This window comes from Lemur catta, chromosome 16 (genome assembly GCF_020740605.2).
Source record: "Lemur catta isolate mLemCat1 chromosome 16, mLemCat1.pri, whole genome shotgun sequence".
Taxonomy (NCBI): Eukaryota; Metazoa; Chordata; class Mammalia; order Primates; family Lemuridae; genus Lemur; species Lemur catta.
In genome coordinates, this window is record NC_059143.1 from 56,560,244 (window position 1) to 56,578,615 (window position 18,372).

General features: G+C 39.8%; 1 long non-coding RNA gene across 4 annotated transcripts in view; it reads right to left on the minus strand.

Annotated features, from left to right (window-relative positions):
• LOC123621866 overlaps window positions 1-17,367 on the minus strand; it is a 59,706-nt gene extending 42,339 nt beyond the window's left edge. For 2 of the 4 annotated variants that reach the window (XR_006729299.1, XR_006729297.1), the window contains exons 1-3: window positions 17,240-17,367; window positions 5,196-5,272; window positions 2,958-3,037 (exon numbers count right to left, since the gene is read on the minus strand). This is a non-coding gene — a long non-coding RNA (uncharacterized LOC123621866). The remainder of the gene's footprint in view (window positions 1-2,957; window positions 3,038-5,195; window positions 5,273-17,239) is intronic. The other 2 variants (XR_006729298.1, XR_006729296.1) reach the window with 1 other exon arrangement.
• Window positions 17,368-18,372: the final 1,005 nt, after the last annotated feature.

Genomic DNA, 18,372 nt, shown 5'->3' on the forward strand with positions numbered 1-18,372 from the left:
AGTAGCCAGAAAAGAAGAGAGAGAAATAGCTCAAGACACTTCAACTCTATAGGCGGTAGGTAGACCGTTTCAACTCTGAATTTTCCTGGATGTCATTTGCCCTTTCGTAAAAACTTGTGCACAAGCATTAGCTGTAACCAGCTGGAGCCCTAGCTACACCTGGCATGCCTTCGACTCTTCTCATTTCCGGAACTACTTGCAAGTAGAGGTACCACACACCAACTGCGGTGCCCCATGGGGGTCATTCTCCCTTGTCTTTCCTCGATTTTAAAGGATGTCCCATTTTTTCTTTAAAAGAAGCAACCGAACTGTAACATGGGGTTTGGTGTCGTGGATCAGAGTGTGCTGCTTGTGGGTGGGGCTCCTCAAGGTCTCACCACTGAGTCGCTCCCACCCTCTTAGGTGTCTCAGGTTTCTCTCTCAGAGGTCTAGCACCTCCGAGAGGGCTCCAAACGCCGAGTGATCAGCTCTTATATGCGTTTCCTGGAAGAGCCTTCTTTTAATTAATGTGTGTGTCGGGGGTTCCCTATGGGGCCACTCGCGCCTCAGGGAATTGCCCCAGGCAACTCCCACCCGGGACCCCGGTTGCCCAGGGCTGCCAAGGCTGGGAGGAGTAAGGTTGCCCCTTCTCTTCGGAGCTGAGGAGCTCAGTCTCTCATTTACCTACCAACAAGACAGTTCAGTTTCCTCTTTCAAAAATGCACAGCAAAGCCAACTGAGATTAATTTTACGATAAAAAGACAAGGGAGAAGACCCTTTAGGATGCACCTCCAAATCTAAGTTAGGATCCCAAACAATTCCTAGGAAAAGAACCGGCTCAGAGTAAACCAAGAGCATCAACCAAAAACGGCGCTCGGGACGATCCACCAGTCCAACCAAAGAAGCTCCGAGTCGGAGGGCCCAAAGGGGCCGTGCCGGTACCCGGCGCCGCGTTCGGGGTGCTCCTTTGGTGTTCCTCAAGCAAATTAATCTGTCAAACTGAAAATACTGTAGAGTCAGAATTAAGTAACACAAAGCCAAATGCGGGCAGAAAACTGTCATGTGCAGAGAGGAGGAGGAGAACGAACACACAGAGATGCAGAGGCAAGAAACCATAGTAATTGGTACATGAGAAGGGAGAGGAAAAGCCACAGTTCCCAAACCTTCTGTTTAGGTCCCCATGTAACCTAATTGTACTTTGTTTCCTTCCTTCCTACTGTGGAAGGAAACAAAAAATTCACCCTCCATGTGAAGTGTCACTGAGATGAGAGGAAAGGAGTTTCCAGAAAGAAATGACTAAGGAGGCCAAGGAGTCACGAAGGCAGATGGGGAAAGACTAACGAAAAGGTCACCAGTGACAATGGAAAGAGGAGTTCAAGTGAAATTGTAAAGACGGAGGACAGATTATTAGGACAAACGAGAGAAGCAACCAAAGAAATTGAGACATTGGATATAAATCACTTCCTTGAGAAGTCTGGCAATAAGAACACAAGACAGATAAGGACAGTAACGTCAAAGGAATGCAAAGTCAAGTGAAAATCCTGTCGGGATAAAGAAGGGCTATGCCTGACTGAGAGTAGAGACAAAGGTCTGTGAATGGAAACGGTAATGCTATAGAAAAGGAATGTGATAACTCCAGGAATTAGGAAAGGATTGGAAAACAGACAGAGTTGAAAGAGATCCCTATATCTTATTAAGGGAAAAATTTAGATTCATTTATTTAACGAATATTTTTCTTTCATCCATTTATTAAAAAGGGATTTGTGCTGATCTGTAAATTCAAAGTAACTCCAGTAAAAATCCAAGTAAGATTTTTGTTGTAGATAGACAAGTTGAATTATAAAATTTATATAGCAAGACAAAACAGACTAGAACAGCCACAATTTTAAAAAATAATAAAGTTAGAGGACTCATTCCACCTGATTTCAAGAGTTACTATAAAGCTACAGTAATCAAGGCCATGTAGTATGGGTGGAAAAATGGAACTGTCACAGTCTAGAAATAGATCCACACAAACGGGGCAACTGATATTTGGCCAAGGTGCAAAGGTAATTCAATGGACATTAGACAGTCTTCTCAACAAATGACACTGGCACAATTCCATATGCAAAATAGAAACAAATACAAAGAATCAAAACCACCACAATTCAACCTCAAACAATTTATAAAAATTAACTCAAAACTTTTGTGACCTTGAATTATGCTAAGAGCTCTTAGCTACAACACTAAAAAGTTACAAAAGCAAAATTGATAGTTTATACTTTATGAAAATTAAAAACCCCTGCTAAGAAAGACACTGTTAAGATGAAAAGACAAGGCACAAGCTGAGAAGAATTATTTGCAAATCACATATCTATCTGATAAAGAATTCAAAAGTCAGTAAGAAAATAACTGAATAAAAATGAGGAATACTTGAACAGGAATGAAATACTTACACACACAACAGCATGGATCAACGTCAAGTGCATTAAGCTAAGTAAAAGAAGCCAGACTACTGGGGATACATAGTATGGTTTCATTTACATGACATTCTGAAATAGGTAAAATTTTAAGAACAGGAAATATATCACAGCATGAGAGAATTTTCTGGAATGAGGAAACTGTTCTGTATCTTGATTATGGTGGAGGTTACTTGCCCGTATGCCTTCATCTAAAGTCATGGACACCAAAATGTGCATTTTACTACATGTACATTGAAAAGAAAGGTCTGTGGATGCCTACGGGATCCCAGGCATTTTGCTGAGAAGTGGAAAGAGTGAACAAAGCAAACTTCCATCATTTTCCACATCGTGTTTAAAACTTCAGTGAGGTAAAGATGAGGGCATAAAAAAATAAAATGACTGCATTTTATGGTTTCAACAATTATGAGATAACGTTAGCTACAAAAAGTGATGAAAGTGTAATAATTAGTCACTTATAGAGTAGCACTATTCAAGAATAAAGAATTAAAAAAAGACTGTAAAGCAGCAGTCCCCCACCTTTTTGGCATCATTTCTTTCACAGCCATCTTTACATCACTGTTTTTTTTTGTTGTTGTTGGAAAGCAAGAGATGCATATCTAAAATACAAAAGCAGAAAACCAAAAGATTTTTCATTAATGACTTTAAATTACCTCAAACTTAATTTTGTAACCACTGGCTCAAATATAGTTTTCAAAATAATAAATGCTCTTATAAAGGATGATATACTAAGCCGGGCAGGGTGGCTCACGCCTGTAATCCTAGCACTCTGGGAGGCCAAGGCGGGTGGATCGTTCAAGGTCAGGAGTTCGAGACCAGCCTGAGCAAGAGCGAGACCTGTTTCTACTAAAAATAGAAAGAAATTATCTGCCCAACTAAAAATATATGTAGAAAAAATTAGCCAGGCATGGTGGCACACGCCTGTAATCCCAGCTACTCAGAAGGCTGAGGCAGTAGGATTGCTTAAGCCCAGGAGTTTGAGGTTGCTGTGAGCTAGACTGATTCCAGGGCACTCTAGCCCGGGCAACAGAGTGAGACTCTGTCTCCCAAAAAAAAAAATGGTTGATATACTTAGCTTGAAATCAGGAAGAATGTTTATTTAGGATAACTAAATAAAAACCAAATTAAAGATGAGAAATAAAAGATAGTAAGCATTTCTCATGAATTATCTCCTATTAATTTTATATTAAAATTTAACATAAAACATTTGCAAAGCTGATGTATGATAAAGTTGCAGAGACTAGCAATCTGGGGACTATTTATACTAAAAAAATTAAAATTAATTCCTATGTTCAAACATAACCTCCAGATGACCCAAAGGCCTGCAATGTGAAAGTCAAAATTTAAAACATTTACCAGAATATTTAAGAGAATATCTTTATGGCCTTGTTGTGGGGAAATATGTAGACCAAAAAAAGAGCTGGAACATCTAATCAGAATTTTAGCCATATAATTGAGGCAGTCGAGCAAGAGCTATTCCTATAAAAGCACAGACCTAGACAGTGGCAGGATACGTATCAAATCTAAAAAGTGGTTGTTTTCAAATGATGCGACTATGGATAATTTTTTATAACCTCCTTGTATTTTTGCATTTAATTGTATTTCCTAAATTTCCACACAGTATGTATAATAATTAAGAAAAAAAACCCCACAGTTTGTTTTAAGGATTCAACAAGATATTGAAAGAATCTTTCACATCAGGTAATACTACTAGAATTATAATACTACTTTACTATAATGAAATGTATTAATACCACATTAATGAGTAAAATTTAAAAAGCACATACTCTTAGGTGACTCCATTAAATAAAATTAAACACCTATTTTTTAACAAATTTCAACCCCAACTACAAACAGGATTCTCTTAATTGATAAAAGATTTTCATATTTGAAATGAACAGCCAGCACTTTTTATCAGAAGATAGTAAAGGTATTTCCATCACCACTGTGATTTGAATGATCTGAGAATGTCACAAAATAGAAAGTACCAATGTATATACTGGAAGAGATTATATATAGATGATGTAGCTATCTACCTAAAAAGTATAAAAGTGTCATCTAAAAAGCAATTAAAATTAGAAATAATAGAATACAATTTTCTGCGCATCTACTATGTGCTAGGCTTTACTCCTAGTGCTTTACATACTTAACTCATAGTTTCACAACAACGCTATGACAGTACTATTAACCTCACTTTATAGACAAAGAGGAGGCTGAGGTACAAAAAGATTAAGTAAATTGCCCAAATTTATTCATAAAGTTGCTAACAGACCTGGGAATTGAGCCAAAGTTATCTATTTCTGGAGCCCATTCTCCTTAACTAAGGCACTCTAATGACAAGCTACAAAGTATAATCAAAGAAAGATCTGATTAAGAACAGCACAAACTAATGACTGCAGCTATTTGTCTATAATGACTGCAACTATTTGTCTACGTGTCCCCCTATACTAGCCTGGGACACTCCTGTGGGAATGGCCTTTGACTTTATCACCACTGTGGCCGATGTCTGCTACAGAACCTCTAGTGAACAGCAGGCACACAGTAATGCACATTTGACTGAATTTGGGAAACACACCTGTAATTAGTAGAAGAATCATAAATTGAAATTTCAGAAACTTGGTATTTCTGGAAATGAGACCTTCAATCAGCATAAAAAAAGAGAAATAACTTTGTGAAAAGTAGAAACACAACAAATGATCATAATATGAACAATTAACAAACTTAAAAATGAAGTTCAAAAAAGAAATCTTGGCATACCTCAGATACTGAAGGACAGAGACCACCAATATGTACCAAATAACCTTTATCTCTTCGTAAGGGTTCGGCATTCATTTCTGCTTGTAGAAAAACACAATATACCACAGAAATGATCATTATTGTATTGAGAAGTTTAAGAGAAAATGAAAAATTGCTAAATATTTCATGGTTTCTTTTTACTATCACAAAGCTTATTATAAAGTTATCAGCAAATATCAGCAAGACCAGACTAAAGACCAAAAGCCTGGAGTACAGTGCTAAGATTTCTGGGCCTTAATCATATCTTAAAAAATAAATGGGTTGGATTAGTTAATATTAAGTCTCTCATAGCTCAAATGAATAAATTACATCTAAAAGGAGTAATCAGTTACAGCTGATTACTGTCCCTTGGTATCCCTGGGGGACTGGTTCTAGGACTCCCTGCAGATACCAAGATCTGAGGATGCTCAAATCCCTTATATAAAATTGCATAGTATTTGCATATAATCCACACACATCTTCCTGTATACTTTAAATCATCTCTAGATTACTTATACTAGCTAATACAATGTAAATTCTATGTAAATAATTGTTATGCTGCATTGTTTAGCAAATAATGACAAGAAAGTTGGTTGAATCCATGACTACAGAACCCATGGGCTGACTGTACATCACGACTAAAAAAGTCTGTCATTTGTCCTTGGTTCAGAGAAGTGCTGTGAGAACACCGGATGTACACAGGATCTTAACTCCTTAGTGTCAGCACTGGCTAGAGCTAGTGTTTCAGAGACCTCTTTACACACATTCCTTTGCTGGTGAAATAGCACACCAAGAAAACCTTTCAATCAGACAAATATCAACAGCAGGTATTATATAGCTTGTGATAATGTTAAGAGCACATACGAAAAAGAGACAAATTACTTGAGTTAAACAGTATGATTTTGGAAACCACAAATACGAGGATTATAGATAATTTTTTTCTTGCTTGACAAAAAAAATGGAAAATTCTTAGACTGCAATCTCATAGTCAATATTGTGAAGGGAACCTGATCTGAAATCAAAAAAGATTCAGTAAATTGAGATTTGATGGCCGGGCGCGGTGGCTCACGCCTGTAATCCTAGCACTCTGGGAGGCCGAGGAGGGCAGATTGTTTGAGCTCAGGAGTTCGAGAGCAGCCTGAGGAAGAGCAAGACCCCGTCTCTACTAAAAACAGAAAGAAATGACTTGGACAGCTAAAAATCTATATAGAAAAAATTAGCCGGGCATGGTGGCGCATGCCTGTAGTCCCAGCTATTCGGGAGGCTGAGGCAGAAGGATTGCTTGAGCCCAGGAGTTTGAGGTTGCTGTGAGGTAGGCTGACACCACGGCACTCACTCTAGGCCGGGCAACAGAGTGAGACACTGTCTGAAAAAAAAAAAAAAAAAAAACATATCCACACAAAAAAACCCATACATGAATTTTCATAGCAGCGTTGTTCATCATAGTTGTTTGGGTTCACTCACTCACTACCTATTCATTAGTGCATACATAAGTCAAATGTTGTATATCCTACAATGGAATAATATTTAGCCATAAAAGAGAATGATGTACTATTGATATACACTGTCCAGATCACACTTGAAACATTATGCAAAATGAAAAAAAGCCAGTTGGCCACACAGCATATAATTCCATTTATATCACATGTCCAAAGAGGCGAATCTAGAAAGATGAAATATGTTAGTGGTTGCTAGGGGCTGAGGAGAGGGAAGAACGGGGAACGACTACTAATTTCTTTTTTTTGGGGGGGGGGTGATGAAAACATTGTAAAATTAGATAGTGGCAAGGGCTATATAACTCTGACTTATGTACTTTAAAAAGGTGTTTATGTTATGTGAATAATCTCAATAAGGCTGTTACAGTAAAAAAATTATTTCTCCCCTCACTCCCGCAAAACAGAAAAATCGGTTACTTAGGATGTACTCTCAGAAGTACTAAGTTCTGCTCTGTGACATTGCCAAAGTGCTTCTGCAACAGGTTCCACAGATCTGTACTCCCTCCAGCACTGCATTTAGCACCTGTGTCACTGTGCGCACGTCTGAATCAGCACCATCTCTTAAATCTGATAAAAAAAATTTTATTATTGGTTTAACACTTTCTTCTCCTATTTTCATCATATATTTCTTTTCAAAGGGTCAGTTCTTAGCCTTTAAAATTTACCATCTTTATGCATACAGCACAAATGCTTCAATTTCTCAGGAAATGTAGAAATAGTTACTTTCTTGCCATTTTGGTCAGCAATAATTAACTCATCCCAATGGGTTCCATTTCAGCTTTTAACAATAAAACCTGCCTTGAAGTCAAATATTTTGAACAGTTATAAGAACCACTCTGCTTCTCAGACAGGGAAATTAAGAGGGTCACTACAATATGAGTCCACCTGGGTTATGTCTATTTCCAGTTTCCTGACTGCAATTCACTTTCAAGTGAAATGTCCAAGTGGCTTCCAAGATATTTTAAAACCATAAGGTGTAGCAGAAAGGAAATGAAACATTTATCGGCACCTTCTACAAGCCAAGCGCTTTATGTGTATTACTTCATTTAATCTTAATAAGCCTATTACCCTCACTTAAATGAAAAGAAAAATAAAAATCACCAAGGGTAAGAACTTGCCATGCAGCAAATATGTGACAGATTTAGGAATCAAACTGAGGTGTGTCTAACTCCAAAGTCCATATTCTTTCTGCCACTGTACAGCGCTTCCCAAGCTTACTGACTCTGAAAAATCAGAAAAGACTTCAAATGTGAGTTCTGCCACTTACTGTGTGACTAGTTTCTAAGCTTCTTTAGAACAGTTTACAAAAACAAAATAAATGTAAAAAGAGGAGGCTAAAAACTCACTGTGGAATGAAACTTTTTAAAAAATAACACTTTTTTAAAACAGCAAAATGTATGGAATAATTCTAAACACTTTTCTCGAATTTATCTCAAGATTCACTTTACCTTCCAACAAACAGAGACACCTGCATATCCATTCACAAACATATAATGTGGATGAAAAACATTTTTTAGTGACTACACTGCCAGTCTCTAAACAAGAAATACATCATTTCTCAGTAAAAAAAATCCACATTGACTACACTGCTTTTTATTTTTCTTTACCATGTGAGAAGTGCTTTCCACAACACATGCACCGTCCAGGATATAGCATTGTGGGGTAAGAGAAATGGCTACTGAACAGAAAATGACTACAAGAGCTTGCGAGCAAGCAGTAATACAACACAGAAAATGACATAGCTAAAAACAAGGCAAAACATCAACAGCCTACTTCTACCCTAGGTAACAGGTACCTTTCCTGTGGCAAAGAAAAAAACATTTAAATTATAAAACCCTTAAAGCATATTTGATTGGCTTTAAAAATTGCTACTTCAGGCCCAGCACAGTGGCTGGTGCCTGTAAGCCTAGCACTCTGGGAGGCCGAAGGGGGAGGATCCCTTCAGCTCAGGAGTTCAAGACCAGCTTGAGCATGAGTGAGACCCCATCTCTACCACAAACAGAAAAAAGTAGCCGGGCACGGTGGCGCATGCCTGTAGTCCCAACTACTTGGGAGGCTGCGGCACGAGGATCACTTGAGCCGAGAAGTAGGAGGTTGCAGAGAGATATAACGACTCCACCAGCACTCTAGCCCCAGCAACTGAGTAAGAGCTGTCTCAAAAAAAAATTGCTGGCCGGGCACGGTGGCTCATGCCTGTAATCCTAGCACTCTGGGAGGCTGAGGCGCATGGATCATTTTAACTCAGGAGTTTGAGACCAGTCTGAGCAAGAGCAAGACCCCGTCTCTACTAAACATAGAAAGAACTGATACGGACAGCTAAAAATATATATAGAAAAATTAGCCGAGCATGGTGGTGCATGCCTGTAGTCCCAGCTACTCAGGAGGCTGAGGCAGGAGGATTGCCTGAGCCCAGGAGTCTGAGGTTGCTGTGAGCAAGGTTGACGCCAGGGCACTCTAGCCCAGGCAACAGACTAAGACTCTGTCTCAAAAAAAAAAAAAAAAAATTGCTACCTTAAGACCTAAACAATTACTTGACAAGATTGGGACCGGTAATTTCCAAGAATGCAATACACCAATACATATCAGCAATTCTTCCACAAGAATTTTCAGTCATAAAACAAAAGTCAAATCAGACATTAACATAAGAATTCTTACATGCTAAATTTTCTTTTTCTAAAAACTCCCTCACTCTGACACACAAAAAGGGTAGCAATATCTAATAAAACTGTCGTACTACACATAGATGAAGGATGTCAAAAAAACACATTTTTCTTCTAGAAGTTTTTAATATTAAGACATCAGTAGGACTTGGGCAGTCTAAAAAATATGAACATATTTACAGGCCCATATTTCACCATATGGCTATTTAAAATAATTCTACTTTACATAGAGTCAGGAACGGTTTTTGTTAGCTAGTATAAAACAATCAGGCTATTGTACAATGGTGAGAGAGCTCCTAAGAAAACAATTACTGCTTAAGTAATTCTCATCTCCAGTTGACTCTGCCACATTCTGCTCTCCATAAACACCATTGTTTTTAATCACAACTTTACTGACAGCTTTACCCTTGTCAAACAAAATTTTCACTTTCCAATAAGACCCTTTCAAACTGAAGTAATAAAAAGCAATGCTTATATGATCATAACATTTGCTAAGGCAAAATGTTATAGAATAGTATGTATAATAAGATCCTACTTTTGTGAAAAAGCATATATTCACTGATTTATCTGGAAGGACACTCAGCAAAATATTACCAGCGGTTGGTTATCTTGCGGTGGTAGGCGTAAAGGTTTCTTCTTTACCTTATATGTACTTTCTGATGCTCTATATTAAACACTTTTTTTTCATACGCACATAAGAGAACAATTTGAGTTAAAGGATAGGAAATGTGGGTGTCATATTTTATAACAATTCAATACCACCAGTTCAAATCCACTTATTCAGAATTAACATAAAGCAAATGTTGCTCAAGAAATACCAATAAATTCCCCTGAGCCAACAAAGTTCAATTTTCAAACAATAAACTTCCTCAGATAAGAAAATGATGCCTGTAATTTCATGTCTCTTTACTGGAGAGCTGGGGGGAGGGTTGGAAATGGGCTGGAATGTCCAGGTAACCACAGGAAAGATAACAGGAAAAAACTCGAGAAACAAGACAAAATCATTTCATTGATTTAGTGACATTTATTTGTAGAAGAAATCATGGAGTAGCAAAAGTAAATGATCAGAAAATGTAAGCAAGCGCTTCAGGAGTAATAATGGGCAAAAGAAGAAAAAAGCCAGAAAAAAAAAAAAAACCAAAGAATTGAACTCGGACATATTTATGTAAATCATTCTGGGGGGGAAAAAAAGGGTAGATAATGCCGTATCACTAACTGAATCGGATCTGCTTTCTTGACTAGAAAAGGAACACCTTTCAAAAGGCTTATTTACTGCTCAGTAGCAAAACCAAGAACATTCTCAGAGGAATCTGAAGATCTTTCGTGCCTGCTTTGGAATAAGCTAAACTATTAGATATACAGCTAAATAACATACAAACATATAAATAGCTAATTTTATGCATTAAATGAATTTCAAGTAATCATCAGATGTGAAGGGAACATAATTTTGAAAAAGAAAGAAAGTAAAGCACTGAGGTAATTTCACTAACTCCTATGAAGAAATTATCTTTAAACCAAACCAACTAACTACTAGGTTAAAACATAAGAAATTGCCAATATTCAAGCAAAAACCAGCAATTTCACATGGGCCCACCCAGTGGTCTCCTGATAAATACTGAACCACCACCTCTTTTGAAAGACAGAGCCCTGATCTGCAGCTTTTGCCCACTCCCGTGTTGTAACTGTCCCCCCACGGCCAGTCCAAGCTGCAGACGAGGCACCGGGCGCGGACTCGGAGCGAGAGGCACAGGCACCCACCGACGCCAGCACCACTGGCTCCACAGGACACGCTGAGGACCAGAGCAGGTCCCAGACTGTCTCACCCTTTTCTAAAACCAGGCTTTTGTCTGACCGATCCAGTTTCTGTCTTCCCCAGGTCAGAAGAAATGGGCTGTTGACAGTTTAAAATACTAGTACACTAAAATCATTCATAACAGAACAGCTGAGACTGGTCTGGCCCTGCCCAGACCCTGGTCTGCCCTTGACCCGGTTTCATCCATTCAACACTTCACTGCACACCTGTTTGGTGCCAGGTAGCATTCTAGGCATTGTGGACAGCAGGGAACAAGACAAAGGAGGTCCCTGCTCTCATAAGAAATATACATAAAAATACATAATTTCAAGGACTGAGAAATGCCATGAAGAAATTAAAACAGTAATGGGGAAGCTATTTTAAACGGAGTGGTGACTTAGGTGATATTTAAGCTGAGACCTTAAAGTTAAGGGGCCAGGCTCCAGATCTGGGAAAGACCATTCAGACAAAGGAAACAACTAGTGTAAAAGTCCTAAGGCAAGACCAAGCATGGCATGTTTGAGAAATTGAACAGACTAACTTGGATAGAGTGTAATGAGCAAAGGTGAGATTGTCTGAGAGGTTGTCAGAGGCAGGAAGATCTCCTGAGCCCAAGAATTCAAGACCAGCCTGGGCAACACAGCAAGACCCCATCTCTAAAAAAAAAAAAAAATTCTGCTCAGCTGGGCACGGTGGTACACGCCTGTAGTCCCAGCTACTCAAGAGGCAATGGCAGGAGATTGCCAATGTAAAAACCTCCAACAGAAGTCTCATAGTTTTAGGGAGGGATTTTCAGTGTACAAAAATGTATTGGTATACCTGTCCTCTTGGTACTGTACTGCCTATTTAGTCCCCCTTAAAAAAGGAGAGGAATATAAGTACATCTATTGTTCTGCATGGCAAATTAGTAGCTAGCTACAACAATCCCAGGAGTTATGATCACACCACTACACTCCAGCCTGGGCAACAGAGCAAAACTATGTCTCTTTAAAAAAAAAAAAAAAAACCTGTGACTACAGCTGAAATAAACTTAGTGGTAGGACTACACACCAGCTCAGAAATAAGGATCTTACTAACCCAAGATGGTTACTTCATATGTGAAATGCTAACATATGAATTCAAGTACATCAATGTTGAATTCTAATGAAGATGACCTAATTAGTCTATAAAATAAATTCACTATGTTGTTCAGGCTAGGATTATTTCAAAACCATAGGCAAACACTTCTAGTGTATCATCCAAAATCATTTTATTTGGTATGTAAATAGACTTTTTAAGAATTATAAAGGTCATGTTTATTTTAAAGTGAAAGAAAAATATAACACCAAATCCGATTTTTGTTCAAATTAGTGCTCAGGAGTTAAAGTAAAATATCAGCGTATCAGTCTAAATTACATGTTCATATTACAAAAACTGTAAAGAAATACACACATATACACCCACACTCCCTATAGCCATGAAAACCAAGTCCACATTATGGCCGCATAAAAGTCCCCCAAGTCAATAAACACAAATTTTTGCATATTACACAAAAATAGGAAACTGTGGAGACTGGTTTAAGGAGAATTTATACTTGCACATAAAATTATTTATTCATTCAGGAACTACTGAGCTACTCATTTCAACAATTTATCTAAAAGATTTTTTTTTTAATCAACCAACAGGAAATGAGACCTACAGCTCAGGGAAAAAGGGTAAAAGAAAAAAATCTTGTCTTAGCAGAAAGAAATACTAAAAATCTGCATATCATTAATTCCCCTTGCACTCTCATTTCCCAACTAAATATCAGTTAAACTGCATTTTTAGACTATGCATTTAAGTCTGTACAAGCATTTTTCTTTTTTTTCATTTAAGAGCACAAATAAGTATATGCATTTAATGCTACTCAATAAACTTGTGATTATTGTAGCTAGCTGCTAGTTTACCATGCAAAATAAATGTACTTATATTTCTCTCCTTTTTTAAGGGGGGACTAAATAGGCGGTACAGTACCAAGAGGACAGGCATACCAATACATTTTTGTACACTGAAAATTTCTCCCTAAAACTATGAGACTTCTATTGGAGGTTTCTACAAAAAAAATAAAAACTGCTAAGAATACCATTAGGCTTTCTCAGTAATTTCTCCTTTTCTTTAACAAAAAGAATTGAGCAAAACACAGAAGAACAATGAAGTTTTGGCTTCTGATCTCACCTGAGCCTACATCCCTGATAAAAAGAAGGGTATCATATAGTCCAACTTGAAGTGTCTAGTCCATGAAAATCACTAACACTCAGAACTCAAGAAATGGAACTTAAAAGAAATACGGGGCAAGCAAAAAATACATTTTTTACACGTTGTCACCCTATTTCCAAATCAGGTTTTCCTCTTCTTTATTTCATTTGCCTTAGCTCTCTTCATTCCTTTCCCATCTCCTCTGTTCCTTACCATTTCACTGTGTATTTTCATTTCCCATACACAAAAATTGAGTTAAAACTTACTTTATATTCTTGTATCTAAATTTGTTTCTACTTAATTCTTACAGGACTATACAGTTTTAGGTGAAGTTCAAATACTTTTGTTACAGAAACATGCATATAGGCTGTAACCAGAATCAGGAGTAATAAGACAAGCAGCCATTCATTCAGGAACTGTGAGTGCCCATTAAGAGGCCACGGTCCTGGGGACTCTGCAGTGAATAAAACAATGCTCTATCCCTGAGGGCATGAAAGCAAGCCTGCGCTTGGCAGGTTCAAGAAACCTGGAGGATGCCTGGGGGCCAGAGTATAGGAAGCCAAGTAGAAACCTGATTGTGTAGGACACAAAACCAGAAAGGCAGGAGGTATAGATCAACAGAGGCTCTTATAGGCACAGTAAATATTCTGGCTTTTACTCTCAAGGATATAGAAAGCCACTGAACGGTTTGAACACAAGAGTAAAATAATCAGACTTTCATGTTAAAAGGATCACCCTGGTTGCTGGGTTGAGAATAGAAAAGTACAGAAGCAGCGGGGAGACTAGTGACTACGAAAATAACACAAACAAGAGATTATGGTTGCTTACAGGGGTGGCAGCAAATTGTGGTTCCATTTATAGTTATGGCAGCATTTACAGTACACAAAGAATGTACTTTCATGACAATTATTTGAATTAGACATGGGAGTATCAGAAGGAAAGCAGTCAAGATGTCTATGAGGTTTGGGGCCAGAGATACTGCAAGAGCGAGTGGACATTTAAAAGATGAGGAAGAATGGAATGGAAACTATTATTGGAGGGGGTGGGAGAGAAGAAGGAGGCGATGAGTTGTTCAGTTGTGACATGTTAAATTTGGGATCTAGATGTCTAGTTAAATTAGACATCTAGCTGAAAATGTTGAGTACACAGACGAACATACAAGTCTGGAGATTAGGAAAGAAATTCAGACTAAAGATAAAATTTTTAGTTAGAAATATATAATTCTAGCTAGATGAGATCAAAAGGGACTAAATATAAATACAGAAGAGGTCTAAATATATATACCTGGAACACTGCCTCATTTTTTAGAAGTTGGAGTGATGAAAAGGAACCAGCAAAAGAAACTGAAAATAAGCAGTAATATCACAGAAGCAAAGGGAAGAAGGTTTCAAACAAGAGAACATTATCAACCACATCAAATGCTGTTATTGCTGCTATATTCACTGACATTAGAATTCACCAAAGAGGTCACTAGTAACCTCAAAAAAGAGCTGCTATGGTAGAATGGAAGAGAAAAAAAACCTCACTGTAGTGGATCCAAGAGAGAGAGGGAGTACTGAAGACCACAAATGTCAACTTTTCTGGAGAGTAGTAACTAAAGAAAGATGTGAACAAGGTTTTTTAAAGATGGGAGATAGCAGTATCTATATGCTGCATATATTATCTATACGCTGACAGAAATGATCCAGCAACTATTATAAGCATTGACAAGTCAAAAGGGTCCACCAAAATTCAAAAGCTAACTGCAAAAAAAATAGTAATCTACATTATTTTGTAAAGATCAAGATTGGCTTTGGAGTGCATTAACTCAGACTTCTGAAGAGGCCAAATATTGTTTTTAAACATACATAAATAAAATAATAATAGGCAATGCAACCTTAGAATAAATGCAATACTAAAAATTTCATCGTCTTTTTAATAAGCAGTTCTATCAGTTGTAAAACTATAGATGAAGTCCATATATGGAACCACAAATTATTACTAATAATCCTTCTAATTTCAGCATTATCAAGTTAATCCTGTGTTTGTAAATAGTAAAGAAAAGGACAAAATAAAATTCCTGAAATGGTGCTTTAATTAAAAATGTTCCTTATGGAAAAGGAAGCCAATGTTTATCATCACTGATTTTTAAACACAGAAAATATTGTTGTTGCAAAGATTATTTACAGAACACAGAACCAGAAGTACAAGACCTTTCAATAAATATGCTATCCTAAAATCTTCTTGTAAGACAGAGATAATAAAAACACCAATTTGTTAAATCTCTTCCTCCCTTCTTTTTAAAATGTAGATAGATTTTACTAAACAGACAATAGGAAAGTGTAACCCAATGATCTTAGCCCTTTTAAGTTACTTATTAACTTTTAAATAGACTGTTAGGAATTTACAGTTCCTGCAGTTCACCTGCCATCTTTCCCAACCTAAAGCAGGCACTAGGCGTTTAAGACAGCCTCCACTTGCAACATCGATTATAAGAACTTTATGCTCGTTTTAAAAAAGGATTATTGTGAGTTTTGTTCATCCCCAGAAACAGCACTCAACACAGATTCTCAGCACATAATAGATGTTTAATGAATATCTGTTGAGTAAATGGTAATGTTTAATTGTATCAGTGCAACATTAGGTTTTTTTTTTTTCTCTCCTTCAATTTACAGTTCTCCCTTGTAGAAAAAGAAACTCAAGACCATAGCAGTCCCTCAAAAACATATAAACAACTTTACTCACAATGAAAAATAAAGCCGGGTCTCAAAATACAATCCCAGCGCCTCTTTATGTTCTCCATTATTTTTAAAGAAAATGAGATATAAAGCCTGTTTTTAAGAAATAGATAATGTATACCAACTTTTCTCAAAATAAAAAATTCACATTTCAAACTTATTTTCTATGTTAGTAGCACTGAGAGTAACAACTGATTTTCCAAAGTATGCATATATTGGGTAAAAATCAAAAACAAGCATATAAACAAAACTACATGTTTTTTGCCAACGTTTTTTCCTTAATCTTAGGCAAAAGGGTATGTGCCTAAATTTTACTACACGTGAGACCCGCTTTGTCTGATGTTTCCAGATTCATTCGTTCAACAAATATTTTAAGGAGCATCTACTGTATTCCAAGCCCTTTAACGTTTAAATTTTTTAAGCTGCACACCACCACCAAATTCCTCTACGAAGCCTCATCATTTAAAATAATTGCAAGGTAATAAGGAATCTCAACACTGTTTATTGCACATATTTAAGTCAGTGGATTGGGGCGCTTTTTCAGCTGTTAAAGCGGCAGAGCGAGCCGCTACCCACCACACCCGGGACCAAAGTCACAACCCGCAGCCACAGCCGGTGACCCACCTGCGGGAGTCACCCGCGCTCCTCCGAGGAGGCGGCGGGACTTTCGCTCCGAGCCCAGCGAGCTCCGCGGCGGGACCCGCGGGCGGGACGCGCCGGGCGCCTCGGGCGACAGTCAGGGCTCCGGAGCCCGGGTCCCCGCCCCGCCAACCCGCACCTGGAGACCCCGGGTGTCCCCGCCAGCCCCTCGCGCCACCCTCGCGACCGCCAGACCCGCCAAGTGGGGGAGGGGTCCGCATTTCCGTGTCCCCGCGGCGGGCGCTCGGCCACCTCAGTGCCCGCCTGCCTGAATTCTGAGCTGCGCTCGCGTCCGTTCCTCAGAGAGAACGGACGAAACCCAAAGGGCGGTCCTCGGGGAAGAGACCTCGCCCAAACCTGGAAGCGGAGCCGCAGGCGCAGCCCGCAGCCCGCGGCTGGCAGGGCCGGGCCGCGCTCACCGCGGAGCCCTCGGGGACCGGGGTTCGGGGCTTCAGGCCGCCGCGCAAGGGCCCGAGAGGGCAAGGCGCGGGGCCGGCGCTGCACTCACCGTCGCCTTTGTCTCGGCCGCCCGCTCCGGCAGCCCCGCTCCCCGGCCGGCTCCGCGGCTCCTGCCGCACCCACGCCCGCAGCTGCGCTCCAGGCGCGCTCGCCGCTTCCGCTTCCCGGCTCCCTTCGCCCCGCCCAGACTCGTGCGCGGGCGCAGCCAGAGGCGAGGCACATTCCGAGACTGCCGGGAGGGCGGGGCTTCGTGACGCAACCGCCGCGGCCGCCATGACGGCCCCGCCCCGGCCAGGACCCGCCCCGGCCGGGCCCCGCCTCGCGTTGGGCTGCGGCGGCTCCCCCACCTCCACAACGCCGCCCGCCGGCAGCAGGGGGTGGAGCCTGGGCGGGAGCGCGCGGGAGCCTCTTCCCCGCCCGGCCTGCAGGCGACTGCGGATGGCGTCTGCGCACGGTGTGGGCCGCAGCCGTGCCCTGACGAGGAAGCGGGGTGCCGGGCTGGCGGGGGGCGAGGTGTCTGTCGGTGGCAGGTGAGACCTCAAGGTCCTGAAACCCTCCGACCACTGTTTTTTTCAATGTATCAGTCAGAATCGTTTTGTCATTCACTGGCTTCAGGCCAAACATCCAGCTGCGTTTTTTTTTTTTTTTTTGAAACAGTGTGTCGCTTTGTTGCCCAGGCTACAGTGAGTGCCCTGGCGTCAGCCTAGCTCACAGCAACCTCACACTCCTGGGCTTAAGCGATCCTCCTGCCTCAGCCTCCTGAGTAGCTGGGACTACAGGCATGCGCCACCAGGCCCGGCTAATTTTTTCTATATATATTTTTTAGTTGGCCAGATAATCTCTTTCTATTTTTAGTAGAGACCGGGTCTCGCTCTTGCTCAGGCTGGTCTCGAACTCCTGACCTCGAGGGATCTACCCAAAGTTTTTTTCTATTATCTCCTATGTACTACACCATATTAGCATAATGAAGGAAAAATATCACATCATCATATCCATTCTTACAGAAGGAGCTTTAAACAAAATACAACGCCATTTTTTTATCTAAAAACCAAACAAGCTAGGTATAGAATGCAATTTTATTAGTATGATAAAAAGCATTTATGGAAAACACACCGTGAACATTATCTCAATACTGGGGACTGAGAGCTTTTACCGCTAAGATCAGGGACAAAGCAAAGATGC